The sequence below is a fragment of the Oryctolagus cuniculus genome, chromosome 14 (genome assembly GCF_964237555.1).
Source record: "Oryctolagus cuniculus chromosome 14, mOryCun1.1, whole genome shotgun sequence".
Taxonomy (NCBI): domain Eukaryota; kingdom Metazoa; phylum Chordata; class Mammalia; order Lagomorpha; family Leporidae; genus Oryctolagus; species Oryctolagus cuniculus.
Window position 1 is genome coordinate 26,402,321 of NC_091445.1, and position 20,277 is coordinate 26,422,597.

General features: G+C 37.1%; 1 long non-coding RNA gene across 1 annotated transcript; it reads left to right on the forward strand.

Annotated features, from left to right (window-relative positions):
* The first annotated feature begins 13,014 nt into the window (after window positions 1-13,014).
* LOC127492770 (uncharacterized) lies at window positions 13,015-17,687 on the forward strand. Its single transcript, XR_007922523.2, has 3 exons — window positions 13,015-15,746; window positions 16,108-16,225; window positions 17,562-17,687. It is a non-coding gene; the product is annotated as an uncharacterized lncRNA (long non-coding RNA).
* The last annotated feature ends 2,590 nt before the right edge of the window (window positions 17,688-20,277 follow it).

Here is a 20,277-nt window from a genome sequence, read left to right on the forward strand (position 1 = left end):
TGGGAAAGGGGAGGGTTGCGGGTGGGAGGGACGGTATGGGGGGGAAGCCATTGTAATCCATAAGCCGTACTTTGGAAATTTATATTCATTAAATAAAAGTTAAAAAAATTAAAAAAAATAAATAAATATGTGTTTGGCACAATGCCGTTGATAGTCTTGAGCAATCTCTAGTGCTTGTGTTCCTTTGGGTAAAACCGTGAATCAGCATCAGAATTTGGCTGCATCGATGAATCAATTAGTCCACATTTTTAAAAGAGCCTTCATTTTCTGACTTGATCTTTGAGATGAAGCTGTTTGTTTAGTAACCAGCCTTCTACTATTTCCAATAATTCCAACACTTTTACTTTGGTTGTGGGGTGGCAATAGCAGAACAAAACAATGAAACATGAAATAAGAAAAACTGCTGAAGGACCAATGTTGATTTAATTCTTCTAATTCATGGCTTTCAAGATGTTAAACACAGATTAATTGTTCTAAAATGTTACAGCTGAAAAATAAAGTAGGTAGTTGAATTGGCAAAGAAACATCTTGAAACTGCCAACTCAGTATTATTTTCCTTCACACTTGTTTACTACAAACGTAAGGGCAAATAGATCTATTTCAGTTTTTGCTCATGGAGAAAAAGGGAAAGCCTTCTGTTGTACATAGAATGGGGCTTATAGAAACATCTTATTAGAATGACATTCTCCCTTTGGGCATATGTTTTCAAAACCAGTTCACCCAGCCTAAAATCAATGACTTCTGCCTATGGCAATGAAAGTCTGAGTTAAACATAACTCTCAGAGGTAGTTAGCATTCCATTGAAGGTTATTGTTTCCATCCAAGAAAGGAGTTACCCAATTCAATCAATTTTCTCAGTGTTAAAACTAAGCTAGTAAACAATGTAGATAATAAACAGTGCAATGAATAAGTATAACAATTGAGATACTGAGTTTCAATAGATAATTCATGGAGTATTAAGAGTTGTCAAGCGAGTGCTGGTTATTTAATACTTACTTGAACTTTAGTTCAGAAGTATACATGAAACAGTTCTGTGTATTAACTGATTTCCATGACTTTAGACTTACCCTTCTTTCAAATGTTTTGTACATTGTAGACAGAGTCTTCTTTGTAAAGGTAAAATTAGGTCACTTTCCTGCCTAAAATGTTCCCTTGCTATTCCATGAACATTTTGGTAGATCTAAAACTTTTACATGGCTGAATAGGCCATTCATCATCTGACAGCTGTTGATTTTTCCAGCCTGATTTCTCATTTCAGTAAACCTCTCCATTCCCTCTCTCTTTCTTCCACTTTTATTCTACATTCTTGACATCCTGAATTTATTTTCATTTGCTCAAACACAATACAGTCTCTTCTTGAATTTTACATAGGCTCTTGTCTCTGTCAGTGGCATTTTTGTCTTGCATTTTGCTTAATTCCTTGCATTTTTCAAGGTTTTAATACCAAGACCACTGGACATCTTTTTCTCACTTGCCAAGAACCAATTATTATTATTCAACTAGTCCCATATTGCTGTTTTATATCTACCAAAGGTCTCTCCATGCTGAACTTGCTGATTTATAAATCCTCTGTGTAACTCTCATACAATTGTATTCTTAGAGGACAGGTGCTCAACTGGTAGCAACTTTCAAAAACATTTATTGATGTGTGTGTGTGTATGTGTGTGTGTTGGGGGGTAGACAGTAAGAGAGAGGGATGGGTAGAGGGAGAGAGAGAGAGAGAAGCCTTCCATCTGTTGCATTCCCTAAATGCATGCAAAAGTCAGGGCTGGTCCAGGCCAAAACCAGGAGCCCAGAGCTCCATCCAGGTCCCCTGTGTACATTGCAGGAGCCCAAGCACTTGCACCATCATCTACTGCCTCCAAGACACATTTAACAAGGAGCTGTGGAGAAGCCAGGACTCAAGTCAGTTTGTGATGTGCACGTTGCAAATGATGCCATTACACAGTGTGTCAAAATTCCTGCTCCCTATGGAGAAATTTCACCCGGTTCCATCAGAAACCACAAGGTTTTCTTTGCAGTGGTTTTAATGTCGGATGAGAGGCACACTGAGACCTTCATTAGTATGAAGTGGATGGCTGTTGGAAGTCTACAGGTAATTGTTACTTGTTTCCCTCCTGCAATATGATTTCTGGACTGGCTCAAGTAAATTAAGAAACAGTGCTGTGAGTTCTTCCAAAATCAGCTATGGTTTTAATAAAAATTTTAAATCTTTATACCAAAAACTTGGGTAGGAATAAATAGATCATATCATTCAGATGTTACAAAAGAAAAAGGAGAAGCAGAAACAAGGAAGAGGAGGAAGAGAAAGCTGACCAGTGACCTGTGTCTTCATTTTCTCAACTTGGCCTGCATAGTATCATTTACCATCAGGCAAGTCTTTCATTTTCCCATCAGTGTGAAATCCAGCGGACTATGTTAAAGATTCCTCCAAGAATAGGACTTAATTTAAAACCAGACGTTGCTGTAGTTTATATTTAATGGGCATGTGGTATATTTGTGAGTTCAAAGACTTCATCCAAATAGAATGAATTTTAAATGATAGGTAGACCTCTTGTTTTTAAGTACCTACTGTTATTTTTCGTCCAGCTATTATCTATGAAAAGAGTTGGGCCATGTAATCTGATTAGAAGATGAAATAAGTTATGAATATTAGAATATAAGTTGTTTTAAAATAAAAACAAATAGTAGCTTTTGAAATGATCAGCTTTTAAAAATAAGAGGCAGTTTCAGAGCACTTTTTTATCATTAATATATGAAAAATAACTCTTAATTATATTAGAACTTAGTGGAGTATTTGATGAAGCATATGGGAAAATGTTTTAATGACTATATTTAAAATATTATGCCTTAATCTTAGAGAAAGAATGCCTTTATTGAGAGTAACTTCTTATTTGTGAATGAATCATTGAGGAAAATGATGGATTAGTTAGTTACTGGTATAGAAATAGGAGATGCACTTCTTAGAAAAGTAAAATTAACTTGTGTCATACTACATAAATCGATGCTTTAAATGTAAAAATATTTTATGGTAGTAGAGGAACATATAAGTATATTGTATAACTATTGACATTAGTAATATGCACTAGTTATCTATAGCTTTTTAAATAATCATTTTAATTTTTAATTAATTTTAAACTAATTTTAAATCAATTTTTAATTTATTAATTAATTTTACTTGTTATTTTAATTATTTATTTTTAATTATTTTTATATATATAGCATTTTAAAAATGTTTTTAATTTATTTATTTGAAAGGCAGAGTGGCAGGGATGAAAGGAGAGAGAGATCTTCCCTTGGCTGGTTGAATCCAGGAGCCTGGAACTTTACCTGGCTTCCCCACACGGATGTCAAATACCCAAGCGTTTGGCCATTTCCTGCTGCCTTTCTGGATTAATTAACAGGGAGCTGGATCAGACATGGAGGAGCTGGGAATTGAACAGGTGTTCCAATATGGCATGACAGTGTCGCAAGAGGCAACACCACCCTTGGTTATTTTAAAAAAATAGCAGCAAAAGCCAACATCATTCTTATAAAGATTTGTTTGGTTATTTGAAAGACAAAGTTACAGAGAGAAAGGGAGAGACAGAGAGAAAGCGATCTCTCATCTGCTGATTCATTCCAAAGGGCCTCAATGGCCCAGGCGGGCCAAGCAGCAACCAGGAGCCAGGAGCACATCCGAGTCTCCCACGTGGGTGGCAGGGGCCCAGGTACTTGGACGGTGTTGAGCTGCTTTCCAGATGCATTTGCAGAGAGCTGAATTGGAAGTAGAGTAGCCAGGACTCAACAGTCACTCATATAGGATCCCAATGTCTCAGGCAATGGCTTAACCCACTGTACCACAACCTTGGCACTACCAAAATTATTTAAACTTCTCTAGCAGAGGAAAATATATATTATAAAAATGATGTGCAAATTTATGTGCTTTTGAATAAAGGTCAAAAATTTGGGTCATCATAGCCATGTTTGTCAGAGATTTGGGGGTGGGGGAATCAATGTACTCTCTTACACAGCATGTATGTGTGTACCACACTTTTATTAACACTTTTTCTTCATTGTATTCTAAAGATACAGGTACACTTATGCTAAAAATACATGCATAATGGTATTACTATAACTGAAAAGTACTTAAGTTCCACGGAGTCAGAGAATTAGTCACTTTATTTAGTTTTGTGTGAAGTATACAGAACAGTATTGGATACGTGGTAGGTAATTAATGACTTCCTCTACATGTACCTTTATTTCAGGCAAGCTGCACCCCTAATTACAAAAATAACTCAATTTTATGTCTTTTTTAATAGTACTAAAATACTCTTTTTCTATGAAAAAAAAAAGAGAATTACTTTTATAGCTATTGGCATCCTTTCATTTATCTAAGCTGTGTCTTAATAATCCTTCAGTTTTTGAAAATGTAATTTTTAATTTTTTTCTGTTTTATCTTTGTATATCAGTCTTTTGGCAATTAACTCTTTATATATTGTGTTTTTGTTTTTCTGAATGTGTAACTTATACTCATCCAATAAGATTTTTCACAATATGAACCAGTGTCTTATTTATCAGCTTGCGCCGTAGGATGTGTAGCAAAATACCTTGACTAGAGTAGAAGATTCTTTGAATTCCCAAGCTGAGAAGATATTTTCCAAAAAGGCTCAATTACAGTCTTACTCACATGGAAACAAGAAAGGAATCAATGATAATGTTTATAAAGTGGCTGAAAATTCTGAGGGGGAAATGTCAAAATATTTTGCAAGTTAAGCTTTCATTTCACCTGCCAAATACTTTATGTAAATACTTTAAATTTTTACCCACGGAAATATGGAGTGTTGGAATTAGGGATCTTTTAACCAATGTTTTATTCATGCTAGGTTATTGTTTTATTTCATTTCACAGTAATTAGTGAATGTCAGTTCTCTTATCAGATCACACAGGCAGAAGTCACAGAAAATGTAATTTTGAAGCTAGCATGAAGAAGAGATTTGGAACAGATATATGGCCACAGAAGTTTTTTTGTGTGATTTTTCTTTAACCTACACATGTCTGAAATCTTTCTGAGCTGATCCATTTGAGAATTTAAGACTGGAAAGTTTAGATAAGCGTCTTAGGAACTATGACTCTGTTTTCTCAAATGCGGCAGGTGTGCAGCACTTCATTCTGGCTTGCTTACAGAATCTTAATCCATGCAGGAAGTATGCCACTTTGTCTGTCTCAGTCATTAGTTCTACCGACACCACTAAGTTGAGAGATCCAAATGGAATCACGGATTGCACACACCTGTTTAATACTTCACAGCTCTGGTCATGGTGGTCATTTAAAAATAGGGTGCTTCTAAATGCGGCCCTGTTTCCTGGGCATGTCGTCTTCAGGCTGGCAGACTTCTCCACTGAGACGCTTGTCTGACGTGGCTCCTGCATTAGCAAGAGGCCATTCAGCTGTGAGCCCCTTGTCTCAGCTGGGGCCCTGAATCTGAGCATTCAGTGCCCAGGTACACCAGGACTTGCTGTTTCCGCTTTTATTTTTGTCTAAGGAGGCCAAGCAGACATGTGCGAGGCTTGGGTTGACAAAAGAGTGAAAGCAAAACAGCCTGCTCCGCAGTTACACATGGGCAGTGTCGCAAGTGAGTTCTACAACTCTCAGAGCTGGGGAGTAAGGAGCCAGCTTTCTTTCTGGTTCAGATCTTAGTTCAGGGCTTGCAAGGCTGTCCTGGCTGTGCTCAGGTATGAACAGGAGAGTGAACTGCAGCCCGGTGACAGACTTGAACAAAGCTGTCCTGTGGAGATCAGGCCTTTATGTTTATGATCAACCAGACCACACCACAATGGATCCTCAAAAACAGGTATCTTCTACTGTTGGCTAAGAGCCGCAATGCGTATCTAATTGGGCTGTGCATTTGCCTACACAATTTGCCTGCCAAAATGCTCTCTCCCTGGCTTTTGCTGTTATTTGTGTTATTATCTTATAATGTGATCGATGGGAGGGTGGATATTAAAAAAAAATAGAGTTGAGTTATATGGTAACTTGCCTTTTCTCTTTGTTTTCAAAGCTCAAACCTTTTCACAGTTTAGGAAAATGTTTCATGGTTTCTTTTTCTTTTTTTTTTTTTTTTTTTCCAGATTAAGACAATATGTTCCTGTAGCATTCATCACTTAAAATAATGTTTTTCACTTTCGGATCTCAATTTCCACTCATCATTAGAGAGCTGCATTGTGAATCAGCTTGTGGAGGAGCGATGTGCAACCTGAATAAAACATTTCCAGGAGAGCCTGAATGATGCTCCTGAGTGCAGGCCCCCGAGATGTTCTCGAGCTGTAATTGGGAGAAATTCAAGTGTGTGTACTGAGGAGCACGCGCTCCAAGAGGAGGCTGGCTGTGATTAGTCTCAGTGCTGTTTAACTGGTCTGGGGCCCACTACTATTTTCAGTTCTGAATTGAACACGAGTGTTCTGAGAAATGGTCTACCATCTCAATTAGCCACATGGAGCTTCAGCCATCCTCACTCTCTGTGTGGAGGCACACCTCTGACAAACAGCCCCACAACAGGGGCGCTGCTAAGGCAGTGGGGTAATCTTTCCGCCCACAACATGCAAGAATTAATTCAGACAGATAGTCACATGGAGTTTGGAAACATCATAGAACATGCTTGTACTCTGAACTAGCTTTTCACCATGGCTATGTATTCAGCAGATAATAAATCAGCCTGTTGGACTCAACCCAGGGTACTCAGAAATTGGAGGACACAAAGGTAGGTTGAGGAAGACAATGGATTAGGCCGGCTCTGACCTTGAGGTGTTTATACTGCATGGAAAAGGAATAGTCATTTCTCCTTTGTCTCACATCAGCAATAGAGGATAAATATGACAGTTACTTTTGAGAGATTCTCTCTGATACTTAAGTCTGAACAACTGAATAAAAAATTCTTGAAGGGATGAATTTATTTAGTCTAAGGGAGAGTATACAGAAGTGAGCTCACTCCTATGATAATTTCTTAGAAGACAGAATTGAGAGAAGATGTGGGAGAGTTTTAGGGTAACGCATAGAAATGAATATATACATGGGCACTACAAAATGTTCATGGACAATGCAGTTAACAGATAAGTTTGTTCTGATATGCATTTGTTGAAAACTAGCCCTAATTTTATAGTTTTTCATAATGCATTTTTCACCAGCTTTTTAAAAATCCATTTTGTATGCCTGGCTTTAAAATTATTTTTTCATTGAAATAAACTTCTTTTTTAACTCCATTTCCATGAATTTTATGAAGTACTCTCATAGTTCCACATGTACATCTCAGAGTAAAATATGATTCCATCACCAAAGAAGAAGCTAAACTATCCACTGATAGCATTGATACGGAGACACTGAATTCTAAGCCAAGATGTATTGACTTTGTTCTCAGGGCATTGAGGAGCTGTTGAAAATTTTTGAGCAGGTGAGTGACATGTCCAGAATTGCATTTTATGAAGATTAACCTGATGGCATTTTCAGGATTGATTAGCGTGAAGCCTGTATTGTGACAGAACAGATTGTGGTAACGCAAGGCTGAAATATGGTGGTGGCAATGAGAATAGAAAGGAAGAAATTGATTTGAGAGATCCATGACAGTGGAACTACGGGACTTGATTATTAAATATGGGGCCTGAAGAAGGGAGGATGGCAGCGATGATTCCAGATGCTTCAAAGAAATCAAGTATGGAAGAGAAATGATGTCCTGACTGTGGGTGGTTTGTTATTATCTTCTGGATGCTGTGAATCAGGTAATTGATTGCATTCTAAAAGTCTTGAGTCCAAATCCACACTCCACGTCTGCCGAGAACACAATGTCATGCTGGCACTTGCTTTTGTGAGCAGTAATCCATTGTTGCCAACCATGGGTATTACATTACTGAGGAGTATTGTGTGTGTGGCAAAAATTGCAACTGATACAAACCAAAGATAGCAACATAATGATATTCAACAAATTGAAACAAAATTAAACCTCCGTAAGTAGAAATTTCAGTAAAATTCTGCTTCCAAAATAAAATAGATCAATCTGAGTAAGTGCCAGCTCTAGACTTATCTGTCCCATTGAAAGCAAAGCACCTGTTTAGCACACTGAAGACACACACACACACACAACTATTTTTTGGCATCACTTTTAGCTTTGAGGTAATTCTGCAGCTGTGTTTAAACTGCTAGCACAGATTCTCCTAGAAATTTTGTAAGAGTACTTCAAAAAGTTCATGGAAAACTTGAATGAAAAGAAAAGATGGTTTGGATGCAAGAATGATTTGAAATCCATGCATAGTTTTTCATAATATGCATTTTTCTTGAACATTCTTGAAGGGCCTTGATATTAAGCAGACTGCATTTCTTGGTAAAGTTTGCAAGCCACTGGTTACTGTCTTGAAATGTAATGCATCCTACACTCTCATTCTCCTTTGCATTTTTAGCAAGTTTCAGCCAAGTGCTTGTGCTGCTGTTTGGCATGTTCACAAATTACTAAGCTCCTAAAGGACATGTTTTTTACCCTGGTCTCCACATAGTGAGAGCATGGGGTTTAAATCGCTGCTTTATGTCTGCGGTATCCTCCAGACTTGTTTAAGTGGTCCATAGAAGATGGAAAGTAACACTTACATAGTCTTTTTCCTGAGGGGATTGGAACTATTCTATGTAAAGAGATATGTGTGCAGTTAACATTTTTTGAAGATACATAATATAACCGCTTTATATAAAAATGAAAATATGATTGTCAAAGCCACACTTGATAAAGCTTTAGTAATCAAGTTCCTGACCCCCAATGTTTTCCACCCTCATTTTCTTCTGCTTTGAATTTTTTGTCTTCATTTAAGTGCTTTTTGTCCTGTGTTTTTGTAATTCTCATATATTTCACATATCATTTAACAGAAATTCTGAAACTAGAAGTGGCACATGAAGCCAGAGGACAGATGTCACCATCTTCATGGGAAGTGTGAAAATGTTACTGCATTTTTTTTTTGAGAGGTTCGAAGCTTTCATCTTAAAATAAACATTGGCTGTTGGTGCTATTGTTCTTGTACAAATGCAACAGTCCCAGGAATTTAAGTGATAAATCTCAAAGTGCGAAAGGCACCCCAGATTTGGTGCAGGCATCTTTAGCCCCTGCCTATGTTGTTAGAGAGACCTGCACACAAAATGATGTGCAGCTCAGTGGCAAGACTCCTGCTGTTAGAGTCAATCAGACAAACCCGGTTTGGGGTTGGATTCCAGTATCAAGCTGGAAGATTAGGGAGATGTGCTTGGTTTCTCTAGACCTGGTCTTAGTCATCCATATAATGGGAGAATAAGAATTATATTAAATGTTGTTAGAAAGATAAACTAAGATATTTTACATAAAATGCTTATCAAGGACCGGCCATGTAGAGCAGATACACGGTCACCTGAACTTGTGCACATTATCTAGTTGTCATACAGACAATACCTATTTGTTAATTTCAAAATGTTCCCCGAGGAAACTTCACAATTTGGACAGTTTTCTTTCCATTCATTGCTCTGGACACATTGCGCCCCTTCCTTTATAATATTTTTGCATTATCATTGATTTAATTATTTGAGAACTGTGGACTTCCTGACTGCTTGCTGTGAAAATAGGGATGCATCTTTCAGTACACCTAAATGTTTTGTGCAAATTCAAGGCTATACCTCAAGTGAAAATATTATTTGTATAGGATTTTATTTGTTTATTTGCATGTCCATAGGCAACATGTATTAGCATGATAAAGTTATTTATGTTGAGTTTCAATCACACTTAAGCACAAGTAGGTTTTAATAAGAATAACAAGCTAGATTACACAAATGATTCTATTTCATGGCATACCATGGCTAAGCAGGGCAGTTGGTAACTTTGGAAAACAAATTGGAATGGCTTTGTCACTTATGAGCTTATATTCCCATTGTAAGTGAATTATAGACATGCAGATAGTGCAAGTAGATCATGATCCAATTAACCATTTTTTTTTTTATTATTTCACTGGATTATATCATGTGTAAAGTGCTGAAAATATCCACATTTTTAAAAAGTTTCCTGAATGGACCAAGTTTTTTGTTAGATGTAAATTTATTTTAAACAAAAATGGTGCCTTATTAGTAATGTGCTCCTCAAATGCCTGTAGATGCAGATCTTATATGCAGTGCAAAGCTAAATCCCAGAAATAGTTTTGAAAGTTTAGGGTAATTTGATTTTTCTTTATGCTTATTTTTTACTCTGTCATATAAATGAGCAACAGCCTTCTTATATACCTTCTTATATACAATTCACTTGATAACCTGTTTTCTTTTAAGGTCTACAATCAGGCACAAAGTAGAAATAACTTAGGTAAATCTAATAAATAAGTAAATAAATAAAGCATAATAAAGTTGATGGAACACAAGGTAGACTTTTAATCCAACTAGAAAATTTGTCTTGTTATGTTAATGGTCAATACTTATTAGACAAATATATGGCTAGAGATAGTTATTTTGGTCATGTGGGAATAATGTCCATTTCATAGCAGTCTGAGTTATTTTGGCAATTGAATTTTGTAGATGTAATTTTTTTTCTGAAAGTAAGGTGGTTAGTGGCCAAAGACCCCTGCTGCCTCTGCCTGTCTCCCTTGGTAGGGTGGGAACAAGATATTTAGCATTACCACATCCCTATTCTTTTTGTCAAAGATTACTGGAGGAGAGACAGTCAATGCTTGGCTCTTTAAGGTTAAAGTATTTTGCACATTTTGAGAATATCATACATGGGAAGATTTGGAGGACACATTTACTCAAAGGTGTTGATGAAATTATCTAGGACATAGTCTCTTGGGGCATGGATCCTCAACATTTTACAAAAAGACTATTGCTAGTACATGAGCTACTTTTATGTGGTAGATTGAACAAATAGCTGAGAAAATTTTTGTGTCAGAATGAGAAAGGATAATATAGCCAAAAAACCAGAGATTTCATGAAATAATTGGAATTGGTCTAAAATACGTAGATCCTGCAGCAAATACCTGCATTCGTTTCCATAATACCTTGACATAGCTTAAAAGGATCTGCCCAAAATTATAGATTTAGACAAATATATGGACTTTGAGAAATATTGCCTTTAAATGAAGGATTAGTTGGATAAATTATGTAATATTCATTCTGTTTGTAAGTCTTCCTCCAGTGATGGAAATTGAGCATTTTGTTGCTTTTTCCAACAATGAATCAAAGTTCCAAAGGAAAAACCATTAGTGACATAGTATATATTATCTTCTAACATATTCCCTTTGTTATGTTGGCTTAAAGTTATAAAATTTGGTTTTAAATTGGAAATTGCATATAAAATTAATCAATATTTTAAAAAATCATGTTTTCTCTGATTTGTGGTAGCCAATTTATAGAACATAAAAATTTAATATATATGAGTAAAATAGACATTGTGGGATTTTATTATTGTTCATAGTCCTTGTCTTTTTCCTAGTGAACAGTGGTCTTTCTGTTCCTTACTTGCTTAACTCTTTTTTAGTGAAATATTAAAAATATGTATCATAAAAATTGAAAAAAAGAGCATGGAAGGAGGAGGGAAATACTATTATATACTTAGAAATATATATGAGCTACATGAAATATGTTTATATCAATAAAACTGTAAATAAAAAGAAAATTAATAAATGTTAAGACCAGATTTCTTATCCTAGATTACACCATTTGAGTACCCAGGGTCTGCATAATGTATAAACCTATTAGCCCATTTTTTCTTTCAATTGCATATTCAACAAATATTTTTTGAATTTATATTTTCACTTTCATTTACTTATAAAGCACACATTTAAAAACAATTCTAAGGCTAGTATTTGTTGATGTCCACAATTGTTGGGTCAGTAAAATTATCTTAATTGATACTTATGTGTTTTTTAGAAAATACTTATTTTCATCTCCTTGAAAGGCAGAGAGAGAGAAAGAGAGAGAGAGAGAGAGAGTAAGAGAGATTTTTCTATCTACCGATTCACTTGGCAAATGCATGCAACAGATAGGGCTGGACCAGGCTACCGACAGATTGAAGCCAGGAGCCAGAAACCCATCTGTATTTTCTATGTGGTGACACGGATGTATCAGTAGAAGCTGTATTAGAAGTGGCGGTGCTGGAACAGGAATCAGCTTTTTGATATGGGAGGTGGGCATTTCAAAACACAGCTTGACCTGCTACACTATGACACTGGCCCCGAATTTCATGAATTTTTTGTTAGATTTATCTCAAACATTATTTTACAGGTTGTGTATCATGCACTTATGAGAGAATGTTTCCTGAGAAATCTAAAAAGCAGTTTCTCTGGAGTGGGCCCTGAAAGTTCACGATTTTAACAAGACTGACTGTAGCATGTGTGCAGGTGGATATCAAGCCTACTCCGTAAACAGTGTCTAAACACGGTTCTACAATAGGAGGAAGAGTTGATTGTTTTAGTTCCTTTTTGTTCTCAGTTCCCCTCTTGTCCTTTCCCTTTCTCTCTTGATTCACCGCCCTGTCCCAAGGCAGAGTTACACAGAGAGAGGAGAGGCAGAGAGAGGTCTTCCATCCTTTGTTCACTCCCCAATTGGCCGCAATGCCAGAGCTGCGCCGATCCGAAGCCAGGAGCCAGGAGCTTCTTCCTGGTCTCCCACGTGGGTGCAGGGGCCCAAGGACTTGGGCCATCTTCCACTGCTTTCCCAAGCCATAGCAGAGAGCTGGATCATAAGCGGAGCAGCCAGGTCTTGAACTGGCACCCATAAGGGATGCCGGTGCTTCAGGCCAGGGCGTTAACCCGCTGCACCACAGTGCCAGCCCTAGGTTCTAACTTCTTAAGACTGATTAAAAAAAAAAAAAAATCCAAAACACTGATTCCTCCACTGTTATGTCTATTTAATCCTGGAGACCACCCAAGTGCAATGTCTCATTTTCACTTCATTAAAAAAATTAATAAACACACACACACACACCCTTTAGCTAAACAAGCTGAAAAAAAAGTGTCTTACAAAATGCTGCAGATTTAGTATAGAATTTTTGTTCAAGAGTTTTTTTTTTTATTGACTTGTTTGTTTTCTTTATTGCCAAGCTGATCAAAAATTGTCAAAGAAATGGCTATTTTCAGGATAATTTTATAGCTAATTTTAGCTGTATCCTGGCAAGAAAAAAAAAAAAAAAACAAGCAAGAGAACATTAAACACATCTTGTTCTAATGCAGAGATGAATGGCACTGAAACAGTCCCAGTGTGGCATTTCTGGCACTGGTCAACAAAGCTGAAAAGCAACCTGGGACAAACAAGAGAAAACGCAGGGTAAATGTTCTCATAAATTCAAAATTAAGTTCTTCCTTCATTTCCCTGAAACAAACTCCCTACGGTGAACATCTGGCAAGCCATTAACTTTTGTTACCTTATTTTATTAAAAATTGTAAGGTGCGAGAAATTTCCCCCATTGGAGACTTGGTTTAGCATTCGGGCTAAAGCCCTGGCAATCCTGGTGTCATTTGCATAGCACCCATGATCCAGTTGGGCAAGTTTCTCTTACAACTTCCGCTCCGTTCTCCATCAAGAGTTGTATTTCCATGTCATGTAAAGAAATCAGTAATCCTGAGTTATTTTTTAAATATGTAAATTAGCTGAGCAGAGCTGAGCTGTGGCCTGTGTCTGCTGGAAGAAAAGTGACTGTGATACTCTTCATACTTTACAACTTCTTGCTTGCATTTTTTTTTTTGCATTATTTTCAATGGGAGCTTAAGTGTCAAAGCTATTTACATAGAGCTTTTTCAGTTCACATCAGAAAGATGTGAACTGTTGATTGCACCATTTTCTTTATTTGCACAGCTGCTAGAACCTTCAATCTAAATAATTTTGTGTCTTGCCTTTCTTTTCCTTCGCTTACTTTCTCTTTCCTTTGTGAGTTGTCACTTTCTAAAATAAACCTTTGCATTCCACCATCAAATCTATTCTTGCACATTACGTTCCAAGACATGAAGTTGCTTATTAGTCAGGTTACTTTTGGGGAAAATACTAGGTAAATGTTAGAGAAGCAAATGAAATCAATTCACTATTTGGGGAGTATAACTTAAGAACTTGCATCTGTGTATTCGCTTAATTGTATGAATGTATGTAGGTGTCTCATTCTCACATGTGATTTTTATTAAAAAATTACATTTATTTAAAAGGCAGAGATACAGAAAGGGAGAGACACTGAGAGAGATCCTTCTCTGCCTGGTTCATTCCCCAAATGGCTGCAACGACTGAGGCTGGGCCGGGCCAAGCCAGGAGCCAGGAATTTGTTCCTGGTCTCCCATGTGAGTGCAGGGGCCCAAGCACTTGGGTAGACTTCTGAAGCTTTCCCGGGTGCATTAGCAGGGAGCTAGACTGGAACTGATACAGGTGGTGGCTTTACCAGGTAAGCTGCAAAGCTGGTCCTAACACATGTGATGTTTAACCTGGGAAATTTTAAGTCAAAAGAGTTCAATTGTAAGAATGATAAATACATGTAATAGCTTTTCAAAGATTGTTTTTGCTTACAATTGATTGTTTCTAAGCACTCATACAATACTTTAGACAAGTTGCTAAGCCATTGTCTCATGTCTCAATCTTTTGTTAGTAAAAATATATTTATTTCCTCTTTTAATCTTGAAAGCTGTTTTTGATTACAGAAATGCAGAAAAGCTTCAGTATTGACTTCAGAAATAATCATGATGGCTTTCTTTTAGTTCACAAAATATTGTTTTGAGATATAGATGATTAAATAGTTGAATTTTGAATTTTCTTTATAGATTCTAGTCTATCCACATAGTGTTACAATAAAAAAATCAATGGATTGATTTGTATTTTTCCCAAATAGTCTCAGCTTAACTGAAGTATCTACAATCTTCAATGTACCAAATGTGTGCTGTTTACAAAATGGGTGTGACAGAATCCCTTTGAGCTTGACAAATCTCCAAAAGTTAAGTTAAGGTAGGTATGAGTATGGCAATGGGAAGTCAAGCAGGACAGATAGGAATTTGTATTGGAAAGTAGAGGAGCAGGTTTCAAGGGCTTTTTATAAGAGGTGGTATTAAAGGTAAGTGCCAAGTTCCATGATTCTGAACATGCTGCTCTTTCTAATATAGTAGGCTTTATTATGATTTTCATAATTTTGACATTCTTTGAGCTACTTTATGTGAGGTAGAATAAAAAATTAAAATAGACATTTTGTATTTAAAATTTATTTCTCATTTTTTATGTTTTTGAAAGTCAGAGTTACAGAGAGAGGGAGGGAGAGAGAAGAAGAGGGGGGAGGGGGAGAGAGAAAGAAAGAGAGAGAGAAGAGAGAGAGAGAGAGAGAGAGATCGTCAATCTGTTGGTTCACTCTCAAAAATGGCTACAATAGCCAGAGCTGGGCCATGTGAAAGCTGGGAGCCAGGAGCTTCCTCTTGGTCTCCCACAAGGGTGCAGGGGCCCAAGCATTTGGGTCATCTTCCGCTGCTTTCCCAGGTTCATTGGCAGAGAGTTGGATCAGAAGTGGGTTAGCCGGGACCTGAACCAGCAGGTTCAGGTGGGCTACTGCACTACAGCCCTGCCCCCTGAGCTTCCTCCAGGTCTCCCATGCAGGGTCAGAGGCCCCAGCACTTGGGCCATCTTGTACTGCTTTCCCAGACCATAGCAGAGAGCTGGATCAGAAGAGGAGCAGCCAGGTCTTGAACCGGTGGACATATGGGCCAGCACTGAAGGCGGCGGCTTTTCCTGCTGTACCACAGCACCAGCCCAGACTAAATTCTCTCTTTAAGAAGGTATGTGGGCACTTGTCACATTCTAATAGAAAATCATAATTTGATTCAGCTAATCAATACTGATAAAGGAGTTTGCTCAGGGTTCCTCCCCAAATATGTATCTATCTGATTTATTTAAATTGACTTTTTGCCTAGAATAACTTAATCAGATGATTGTAGATCTCACATTTATCATCTACAGATGTAGCTAGCAAATCTGGATGATTTATGCAAATTCATTTTCAAATTTAATTGCAGGACTTTTTCAGGTTACCGGTAAGTTCTGTGGAATTCTACCATTAAATGTGTTTTATTTCCCTTTATTTGAAATTTAGTTTATATTTTATGCACTGATCTGTGTGCCCATTTGCATTTCAACCAGCAGAGGGAGATGATTTGGAGAAATGGAGGAAAGTTGAAGGCAAATCTGATCAGAGGACACACTTTGTTCTTGAAGAAAGGGGTCTCACGTTGGTGTCCATGCAGACAGATTTTGACAGGTGATTTCCTTTTACTAAAGACTGTGTAAAGACTTTCCCCCACAATTTTCTCATCATTGTAATTCCCTACAATTCCTAATAATCTCCAAAGACTCTTGCATACTTTCATCACCTTGCTCTTCTAATCTTCCTTGAAGTTGCGTATACTGCTGTTGCTCTTTTATTCCAAACCTGCTTCTCACCCACTTGATCTGCTAATTGGGGTTTTACCTTCTGAGGCTCTTGGAGCTGCTTTCTCTTGGCAGCTGACTCTGTGCTCCCAACGTGCTTCTTTGCACTCACCCTCTGCCTTTTCATCTTTCAATTTATATCATCTCTCTCACTCCTCTTTCGGCAGCTGCACTGAACTTGTTTTATTTTGTGTGCATAGACAAAAAATGCCCCCATGACAAGAAATGTCGCTGCTAATCTTATTTTCCATTTCTAGTGTATATTTTATTAAATTTTTTTTTCATTTTTAACCTACATACTGACACAGTGCTAAGCTTATTTTGAGATTTTTAACTCGGTCAACACCGACTGACATGTGTTAAACCAGAAGAAAAAAAAAAAAGAAATCAAACCGAATAAGAATTACTGGAAATCAGCGATGCTTTCTGGATGAAGGGCTTTGGTAATTGAATTGTTACATAGCCACTAGGTGTAGGAAACGAATACAGAATGCCTAAGATAAAACTGAGAAGAATTATTGAGTCTGTTAAATTAGATTTGAATAATTTACCCCTGTGATAGAACCTATTCCTCTAGGAAAGCACCATATGACTGAACCTGAAAATAAAATTGCCATCAGACCTAAAGCTCATTGGAAAAGCAGTGACATTGTCAGAAATGTAAAGCACTGAGCAGTATAACCAGGTGCCTCGTTATGACTAACCATCAACATCAGGAAACAAACATGTTACAGAGGCATTCAAGTTACAGTAACTTGTTCTCTAAGAATGAGCAAATAGACAGATGTAAAACTTTCTATTTCTGACATTTTGCTGAATATATTGGGTCAGCCTGGAATTTTTAAATCTCTTGAAAATATATTTGCAACATTTCTATCACAGGCTAGCTCACAGCACATTTAGGTATAAATGTTTGAATAATTGTACATATGTGTGTGTGTGCCACAAATGAAAAAAAACAAACAAATAAAAATACAGAACAGATCAAATAGAGTCACTTTGCTCCAGAAAGAACTGTTGATTTAAATGAGGAAAATAAATATTAAAGACGGGGAAAACATTGGTTTGAATTGAACCACCATAGTCTGTTGCAATAATCTTTTCCAAAGACAGGGGTCATTCCAGAATAATTCTATTGTCTCTGAAACATTATTTGCATCTTACAGGCTATAAAGATAATTTACTCTTGTTTTGACACTTGGAGAATGCCCTTGATTCATTCAAGGCTTTAACACAATCTTTGAAGGTTGGATCCCTTGTTTCAGTACCATGCTGTGCTTCATGTGAGTAGCAATTTTGGGTTGAGTTCTTATACCTTACACCCTGGAAAGAAAAAAAGAGACAATTTTTTTTTCAGTAAAAATATGGTAATCTACAAAATGAACAATTGGAAGTGTTAGGATGAAACTGAAGTATGTTCTTTTGTGATGTGGAGACTTTATGTGATCTAAATCACAATATTAACCTTTTAAAATCCATTTTATGAAGATACATATCTTATCAAAAATATGTTGCCTTTTCCTTGGGTTTCAGTGTAATGTGACTATTTACATTTCAGAAACCACAGTTACCTAATGGGCTTTTGCTATGTAGGTCTTGTGAAAGAGGAGAATTTTTGCTAAGGTTATCCCAATCTCCTTGCATTTTTTGAGGATTAGTAATTGACTGGTAGGTAAGTAATACTCATGGAAAGCTAAGTGCACACTGAATTTATAAAGCTATTGCATTAAAAAAAAAAAAAAAAAAAAAAAAAAAAACCGGGGCAGGCGTAGAATCAAAGGGCTGTTGTGTTTGCTTCCAGGGATTTGCACCTTATCAGTATTATCAAGGAAGGCACAGGACTGGAATACCAAATGACACGTCAAACCCTCAGCTCAGAGGCGGTGTTGGAAATGAAAATCCTTGCTTCCTCAGGAATCTGGGCTCCAGCTCTCCTGTCATTGCCCTGCACTTTTCCAAATGTTAAGAAAGTAAAATTGAAATAATATCCAGTGTCACTGGTGCCCAAGATAACAATGTCAATACAGAAGAATCACTATCCACATAAAGTCTGGCTCCATATATTTTATGACAAAGTCAGGAGAGCAGAGTAGCTCAGGAAATATGACATATAACTTTGATGACATACTCAATACTAAGAAAAATATATTACATATTCTTAAACTATTGCAGAGATGGGGGTTCAGAATGCTTTTGAAGTACTTATGGTTGTTGACTGTAAGGTAGTCCAAACAGATAGATGGGTTTTCCTACTAATAAATGTTTCCTTTTCCTTTTCAGTGGGCAATGATGTTGACTCTTAGATGGCTGAGGATGTCTGCTTTCTAGAATGTCAGATTATAATAATACAATACTTGTATCAGACCTTATAATTTATAACATCATCACTTCATCATCCATGTAGGATGGTCTTTATTGTGTGTGTGATGCATTTCATTCTCTGGTATGTAAGAACTAAAAGGGAAATAGATTATCTACTGTAGTATAGTAACCCATAACCCATATCCTACTGTTTTCTGTAAACCAGATTATTCATCCCATGAAAATCTCCAGTATTAGAAACAATATATAAAATAAGAGGCTAATCAATTTGAATGCATAATAAAATTTTAATTTCTGAATGGCATGACATAAAATCCATGTAGAATGTTTAGATGGCATGATATTTCTGAATGGTTAAATCTATCTGTATCTATCTATCATCTGTCTATATCTATCTATCTGTTTATCTATATATCTAACAATTTCATTCTCGTAATGGAACTTTGTTCATTTAGACAGCTAACCATTAATTTTCATGTTTCAGGGAACCATAAGACAAAATAAAGCAGAGAAAACAAAATATTTTAATCCATGAGTTTAGATATTCAGATGGTCAATTCAAAGTAATGCTGAAGGATCATGGAACAGAAAGAAATGCATCCCGAAGACTAAACAAATAAATGAGGATACTTCAAGGAGTTCGTGGAAAAGTAGAAAGGTTTATTTTCGGTGTGAAAGTGCTGAAATCCAAGCATAGGTTGTAATAATGCCCGTTTTCTACAAACTTTCTGAATAACGCTCAGAAAGATAGGGTGCTTCTTGGGGAAAGGTGTATTGGAAGCCGTCAAATAATCCCGGGTAGAGCACTGACGTTCATGGGCATTTGAGGGCCTGGATTATCCGCCTTTCCCTTTGGTTAAAGCACAGACATCATCAGGACTTGGAGAAGCACAAGCTGTGAGTGTGTCTTGCAGGGCTAAGCAGTTTTAAGTAGATCAATATGGTTCCCAAATAACAGAATTCGCCTGTACATCTTCTGGCAGCCCCATTAGTAAATGAGTCACGAACATGTTTCTAAAAAGGCTGTGAAGTTGATAAAGGGAATACTGAATTCTACCTACATTTCCTGATGTTTGTACACCTGATGGACTGGTGGAGCTAAGGAATGCTGAAGTCTCTGCTTAGATGGTCCTACTCCCTGCCCTGGCACAGAGCTTGAAACCTGATGCAGCCTTGGGGAAAGTTACAAGGCACCCTAATGTGATTGGAGTGATGCTTCTATTGCTGAGCTTAATGGGGTTGCTAGGTAGATGTTTTGGAAATATGGATTTAGGGGATTCAGGTTCTGGCCTGTTACAGGAACAAGACTGAAGATTCCCTGACAGCATGGTAAGGAAGACACAGACAACTCAAATGGAGCTCCAACAGTGGGGGGAACTGGAGAAAGAGAAAAGCATCAGGCTGCCCTTCCTGGCCCGAGCCTGGGGCACCTGGGGCAGAAGCCCCAACTACAATCAAAGTGCAAGTGCACCATAGCAATGAGCTTTTTTTAAACTCCCACTTTCAGGGGAATGGCTAGGGAGGTGACAAGCATAACTTCACAAAACAAGCTCTGAGTGG